The 6,970-nt window shown below is 44.1% G+C and overlaps 1 pseudogene; it reads left to right on the top strand.

Moving 5' to 3' along the window:
• Positions 1–1,643: 1,643 nt before the first annotated feature.
• LOC130839707 (C-C motif chemokine 3-like) lies at positions 1,644–2,952 on the top strand (annotated as a pseudogene).
• Positions 2,953–6,970: the final 4,018 nt, after the last annotated feature.

Genomic DNA, 6,970 nt, shown 5'->3' with positions numbered 1-6,970 from the left:
TTTTTTTTTTTTTGTTACTATTTATTATTAAAAATCAAGTCTTTTCACGTCATTCTTTTTTTTAAATTGGGGTATAGTTGTTTTACAATGTTGTGTTAGTTTCTACTGTACAGCAAAGTGAAGTTCCCTGTGCTATAGAGCAGGTTCTCATTAGTTATCTATTTTACACATATTAGTATATAAATATATGTCAATCCCAATCTCCCAATTCATCCCACCTCCACCCCCTGCTTTCCCCGCTTGGTGTCCATACATTTGTTCTCTACATCTGTGTCTCTATTTCTGCCTTGCAAACCAGTTCATCTGTACAATTTTTCTAGATTCCACCTATATGTGTTAATATACGATATTTGTTTTTCTCTTTCTGACTTACTTCACTCTATACAACAGTCTCTAGGTCCATCCACGTCTCCAAAAATGACCCAATTTCATTCCTTTTTATGGCTGAGTAATATTCCATTGCATATATGTACCATTCATCTGTTGATGGACATTTAGGTTGCTTCCATGACCTGGCTATTGTAAATAGTGATGCAACGAATATTGGGGTGCATGTGTCTTTTTGAATTATGGGTTTTCTCTGGGTATATGCCCAGTATCATATCATTCTATTTGTTTAAGAAGCTGGCACTAGGCTCTTGAACATCAGCCACTACATCTATCAGTGGATTTACTTTAACATTCCAACACTGTAGAGTATGTATTTTGGTGTCAATTATTTGATCATAGATAAGCTGCCTCAAATAACGTTGTCTGTAAAGATTTCCCCCATTTGTGAGTTCATTTCCATAGGACAGATTCTGAAAAATAGAATTTCTGATTCAAAGAATGTGGACATTTTTAAGGCTGCTGAGCCTCACCCAGTGTTAAATGCAGACTTCATTGTAGGTCTATGGTGACTATTTGACAAGTAGACTGACCAATTACTGGAAAGCTAATCCTTACTTTCAGCATTCTTGTACCTCCAGGCTTTCCAATTCTGTTCTTTCCATCTAGGGTGTGGTTAAGCTTGGTTTATCCTTCTTGAGACTCAGTGGCATTTTTACATGTCACATTTATATACTTCGGATAATTGTGGGAGTCCATCAGAGCACCCTGCTCTATGGAAGAAGGCTGTGATCACTCACTTCAGAGAAATATCTGTCACATGGAAAGGAAACAGCTAAGCATGATCTTTGGGTGATGCCAACAACTCCTGGTTCCCCATCTGGAGAGACAACTTCCTCATAAGCACCCAAGCAAGTTGGCAATTGAATCATTGCCACGTGCACCCTGAGCCTCTCTAATAACCATAGGCAACTCTGGGTTGTACAACTCACATCACGCCACTACACTTAAAATTCCTCACTTAGGCACCTCTGATTCTTATGTTCCTGCAGCCCAGGGCCATCTTTTTTTTTTTTTTTCTTTTTTCTTTTTTTTATTTATTATTTTTTGGGGGGTACACCAAGTTCAATCATCTGTTTTTATACGCATATCCCCGTATTCCCTCCCTTCCTTGACTCCCCCCGCCTCGAGTCCCCCCCAGGGCCATCTTTTAAAAGAAGCAAAGATAGCTCACACCCCAGAAGGAGGCCGACAGGAGGGATTCCCAAGCCTCATCTCGGCTCTGCCTGTGCTCTTTTGCCTGCCTGTCCAGCATCATGAAGGTCCTCATGGCCACTGTCTTTGTCCTTCTCTGCACCATGGCTCTCTGCTCCTAGGCACAAGGTGAGTCTGTTGTCTGCTCTCCTTTAACAGATGCTACCCACACTCTGGTCTGAAGTCTAGCCCAAGTGCTGGGGCTTAAGAACCCCCATGTGAAATTAAAGAACCTTGAATGGGGTTTCAAAAATGACATGGTCGTTGTCTTCAAGAAAGTTCAAAAGGAGTCTGTTGATTTGAGTTGCAGGATGGAGTTAGGAGATGTTTTATCCTACTTTCTAGATGAAAATATTGAAGTCTAATATATTTGCTTATTACCATGAGGAAGAATCTAGGTCTATTTAGATCCCATTGGTGGTGGCAAGTTTCAGAATCCCACTTCAGCTATTCCCAAGAGTTGTGAAAATCATCCATACTTTAACTCAGCCATCTTATGGCTGTAATTGATCAGAAAAAAAAAATTCCACAAAGAGAGTTAGGAGAAGGGAGTAGACTATCTAGGGTGTCATCCCCTGTAGAGAAAGATAGAGACCAAAATGGAGTGACAAGACCAAAGACGAGAATAGGGAAATTAATGAGACGCAAACAAATGAAAGAATCAAATGCTTTCCAGTTTCCTTTACCCCCAAGCCTCAACTCTGAGCTATGCTGACTCTTCCCACTTCTTCCTGGCCCTCTGGGGCCTGCCTGTGCTCCTGCGTAACAGCTGTTCTTGCTTCCGCACAGAAAGGGTTTACACCCCACCCACCTGCCGCCTCACCTACACCTCCCGGAAAATCCCACGCAGAAGTGTGGTGAACTATTTTAAGACCGGCAGCCAGTGCTCCAGACCTGGTATCATGTAAGTGTCTGTCCTGCTCAGCCCTGGGGAGACGCGGGACCTGGAGGTGGGGGAGTGTCCACAGGAGTCAGCAGGGAGCAGGTCTCAAGCGCACCGGCTCTTGGATGAGGGGCCATCCTGGGAAGGCGCCCAGCCCTCTGGGGGCTTGTTGTGCATGCCGGACACACAGAGAGGCCACTGAGCTGTTTCCTGATGGCGCCTGCAAGGAGCCAGGGAGGATGTGGCCAGAAGTAGAGGGAAGAGAGAGAGAGAGACAGCAGAAAGGAGGTGGCCTGACGTTATCTCCATGCATCCCAGAGGGATGAAGATGAAGGGGCCACAGGTTGTCAAGAATTCCTTACTCATTCTCTATGTAATACTTCTGCCCTCTCCACAGCTTACTCATCAGAAAGGGCCCATGTGTCTGTGCTAATCCCACTGACAGCTGGGTCCAGAAATACTTCAGGGACCTGGAGAAGAACCCCTGAGTGGTCCAGAAGGAACCTGTTAGAGGTGTGTGTAGATTGGGCAGCAGGGACCTGAACCAGGGGACTGCAACCCCAGAGTTTCCCTCTCCTATAAGTCCCTTTCCCCTCCACTAACGACATTCTGAAAACTTTCTGTAATTTAATTAAGCTAGTTAAATATTGTATATCATTGTATTCATTTGATGCTTTCTCTGAGAAATCATATGACACCCTCTCATTCTCAAACCCCTTCCCAGTCAATCATTTAGTGGCTGACTCATATTTGGGATGATGGTGAATGATTGTACTCCTGCCTCTGGGTAGACATAGGACCAAGCCCATCAACAGATGCTTACTGAGTTTTTATGAGCCTTTTACTCTGTTAAAAATGTCAGAATAATAAAGATTCTTTTTGTTTCTTAAATATAGCTTGGACTTCTGGTTATTCTTTTTTTCCCCTGACAAATCACTTTCATTGATTGGAAGGAATAAGAAAGAATGGTTAGAGGCATCTGAGTAGAAAAGGAAGGCAAGGACTTCCCTGGTGGTGCAGTGGTTAAGAATACACCTGCCAATGCAGAGAACACTGGGTTTGAGCCCTGGTCCAGGAAGATCCCACGTGCCACAGAGCACCTAAGCCCGTGCACCACAACTGCTGAGCCTGCACTCTAGAGCCTGCAAGCCACAGCTATTGAGCCTGTGTGCCACAACTACTGAAGCCCGGGCTCCCTAGAGCCTGTGCGCCACAACAAGAAAAGCCACCTTAATGAGAAGCCTGTGTACTGCAACAGAGTAGCCCCCACTCACTGCAACTAGAGAAAACCCGTGCATAGCAATGAAGACCCAACACAGCCAATAAATAAATTTAAAAATTTATGAAATAAAATAAAAAAGAAAAGGAAGGCAAGAGAATGTGGATAAGTGTCATTCCAACAACACCAGGTTTTATACCAGGGAAACATTTCTCATAGACTAAAAAAGAAGCAAAGTATTAAAACAGATACAAGTTTATATGCACCAGGGAAATCCATCACTTAAATGACACCAAAGCAGAGCATTTGATCATGCATATTTATGCATTTTCATAAATTCAGCTTTCTTAAGAATAAAGCCCAAGGATGCAGATGCAGAGAATGGACTGGAGGACATGGGGTTGGGGGGGGCAGGGTGCAAAGGGGAAGCTGGGACGAAGTGAGAGAGTAACATAGACATGTATACACTACCAACTGTAAAATAGATAGCTAGTGGGAAGTTGCTGTGTGGGAAGACATTCGGGAACCTTTTTTGAAACCTTGAAAATGTTGAAGTATGTGGGCCGAGCGATGGGATTCAGAATGTCCTGCTTGAGCAGTGGAGGAACTGAGGGTGTGGGGCGTGGAGACTAATATCACCCTGTTTGGTCCTGAAGGATGGCTGGTTAGCCAAAGACGGGTAAGATTCCTCAAGGGAGGAACAACCTAAGACAGGCACAGTCGCAGAGGGGCCAACACGGGTGGGGCACAGACCCAATATCTGAGAGAGGTCTCCTGCCCCCAGGGCTGTTTTGCTCTCCACACCCAGCTCAAATCCACACCTGCTCAGCTCGGACCCAGGAGGCAAACAAGGATCATTGCCCCAGTCATGTGAGGCCTTTGATTGTTTATGAGTGTAACCTGAGAATGTTAGCCCACGAACTCAATAAAAGCAACCTGGGATGAGTCAGCAGGGCTCTTGATCCTAGAGGTCTTGAGTCCCCTGGTCCCACTTTTCTCTTCTGTCTGTGTCTGTGTCTTCTTCAAGCTTGCGGCACCCGTCACTCACCTCGAGTTGCTGAGCTGGTCTCGGCATTGCTGTATAACAAAGGGAGATCAACTCGATGATGGCTGATGCCTTAGAGGGCCGGGACAAGGAGGTAGGGGGGAGACGCAGGAGGGAGGGGATATGGGGATATGTGTATAAATACAGCTGATTCACTTTGGTGTACCTCGTAAACTGGTACAAGAGTGTGAAGCAATTTTATTCCAATAAAGAGCTTTAAAAAATTAAGAAAAAAAAAAAGAATAAAGCCTAACAGTTTTTGAGGACTTACTATGAACCACAGCCTGTATTAAGGGATTTACATGTATTGTCTATTCTTCAAACTCACTGTGTTGTATATACTCTGATTGTCTCCCTTTGACATACGAGAAAACAGAGTTTCAGTGAGCTTGCCCAAGGTCATACAACTAGTAATGTTGTGGTCAAACCTGCAGATAAGAGCAAGTCCCACACTCTTAAACACTGGGAAATTGTCTCCCCGTGTTCCACCTGAAGCAGATTTACCAGGAATGCACAATTCCCTGATAAGAGCCTACCGCAGCAAGCCAGAAGTAAGGAATTGTTGGTTTATGACCCCAGAGAGGATAGAAATGCAGAGATGTGAGCCTGGCACTAAGACCTCTTCTAGACTAAGGATGTTTGCAGTTAAGAAGAGATGGCTGAGAAGGTGAGCTGAACTTTTCACAGCCTTGCTGGGCTGGAGGAAAGCAAAGTCCAGGGCTGAGCAAGTGAAGCAACCGTCAGAAACCATCTTCTGCTTGGGCTAGATGGCTTAGGAGTAAAAGTAAATTAGAAGAGAACCATCCTTGAACAGACAGGAGGCCAGTTCCAGCCACTAGGGTGGTTAAGAAAATCACAAACTCTAAAATGTTTTTAAGCACGATCCCAGATGCTAATGCCACAAATGCCTGACAAAGAAGTTTGAGCTTTTTGGCAAGGAACTGGAAACTATAATGAGTATTGTTACAGATTTGTAAAAGTCAAATGTAAATTCTGGAACCAAAAAAATTCAAAAACTGGAATAAAAACTCAGAGCAGATTAAACCCAACTGGAGAAATATCAGTAAAGTTAAAACATACCAAAATGAAGCAAGGAGAAACAGAAGAATAAAAAATACAAAAGAGAGGGTAAGAGAACATAGAGGATAGAGTAGGGCATCTGTCATCTGGTTAATTGGAATCTCAAAATGAGAGGAGAGAGAGAATGAGACCACAAGTGGGTCTGAAGAGATAATGGCTAACAGTTTTACAAAACTGATGAAAGATATAATTCTGAAGATTCAAGGAAGGAGGGCATCATCCCTACTGCTATCAATGGGGCAAGTTTTATGACAGCCACTCCTACCATCAGTCCTCACCTACAGAGGAGAAATACCACTGATGCTGGTGCCCATCTCACCAGTGAATCCTGATGGCTTTGATGAAAAGTGTGTTCTCTGGTCATGAGGAAAATCTGGAGTTCATACACAGCTAGAAAAGTAGCTTTATGCCTGCTCTGCTTCTGTAAAACCTGCTTGCTGCACTAGAGTGAAGACAAAATACTTTAACAAACAACTGGAACCTAAAAGATGATCACATAAGTACAGTATGTTCTGTTCCTGTCCCTGCTCGCCTTTGTTTGAAAACCCTGTGCATGTAACCCCTAGCAACTCCCGTGCTCTGTAATCACCTGTAACCTATGCAAACTGAGTAGCCAATCAATTAATGCCAACTGTAGCTACGTGTCTTAACCTACATAAGGAGAAAATTCACCTGGAACAGGGCCCAGAATTTTGGAGCATTAGCTCATCTGCGTCCACATGCTCAATAAACCTGAGTTCTCCAACCCTCCGAGTGTTGGTGCTTGGTTTCTCATGGGATCGATTTCTGCAACACTGGGACTTCCCCTGGAACATCATCTCGTGGGTCTCTCAGCCTCCTGTGGTATATCTACTCCAGCATGCCCATTTCTATGGTCATTTTCATCCCTTCCTTCTCCATCTGTCATGGCAATTCAAGTGTTTTAACTTCACTCAGCATGAGCCATTGCTTTCTCTAGGCTTCTGGAGCTTTCCTGGCTGCAAATTTGCACCAACCCCTGAGATTCTTGCCAGAGGATTTATAGGCTATATCCAGAAAGAGAAGTTCTAGTTATAGCCTATATCCAGAAAGAGAATCCCCAAGTCAATAAGCTCCCCCTGATCCATTCTTGTGTTCCAGCTTCCTTGATGAAGCACCCTCAAAATCCAAACCCAAGGTACTC

Source organism: Hippopotamus amphibius, chromosome 17, assembly GCF_030028045.1.
Source record: "Hippopotamus amphibius kiboko isolate mHipAmp2 chromosome 17, mHipAmp2.hap2, whole genome shotgun sequence".
Lineage (NCBI taxonomy): Eukaryota > Metazoa > Chordata > Mammalia > Artiodactyla > Hippopotamidae > Hippopotamus > Hippopotamus amphibius.
This window is presented reverse-complemented; position numbering and strand designations above follow the sequence as displayed.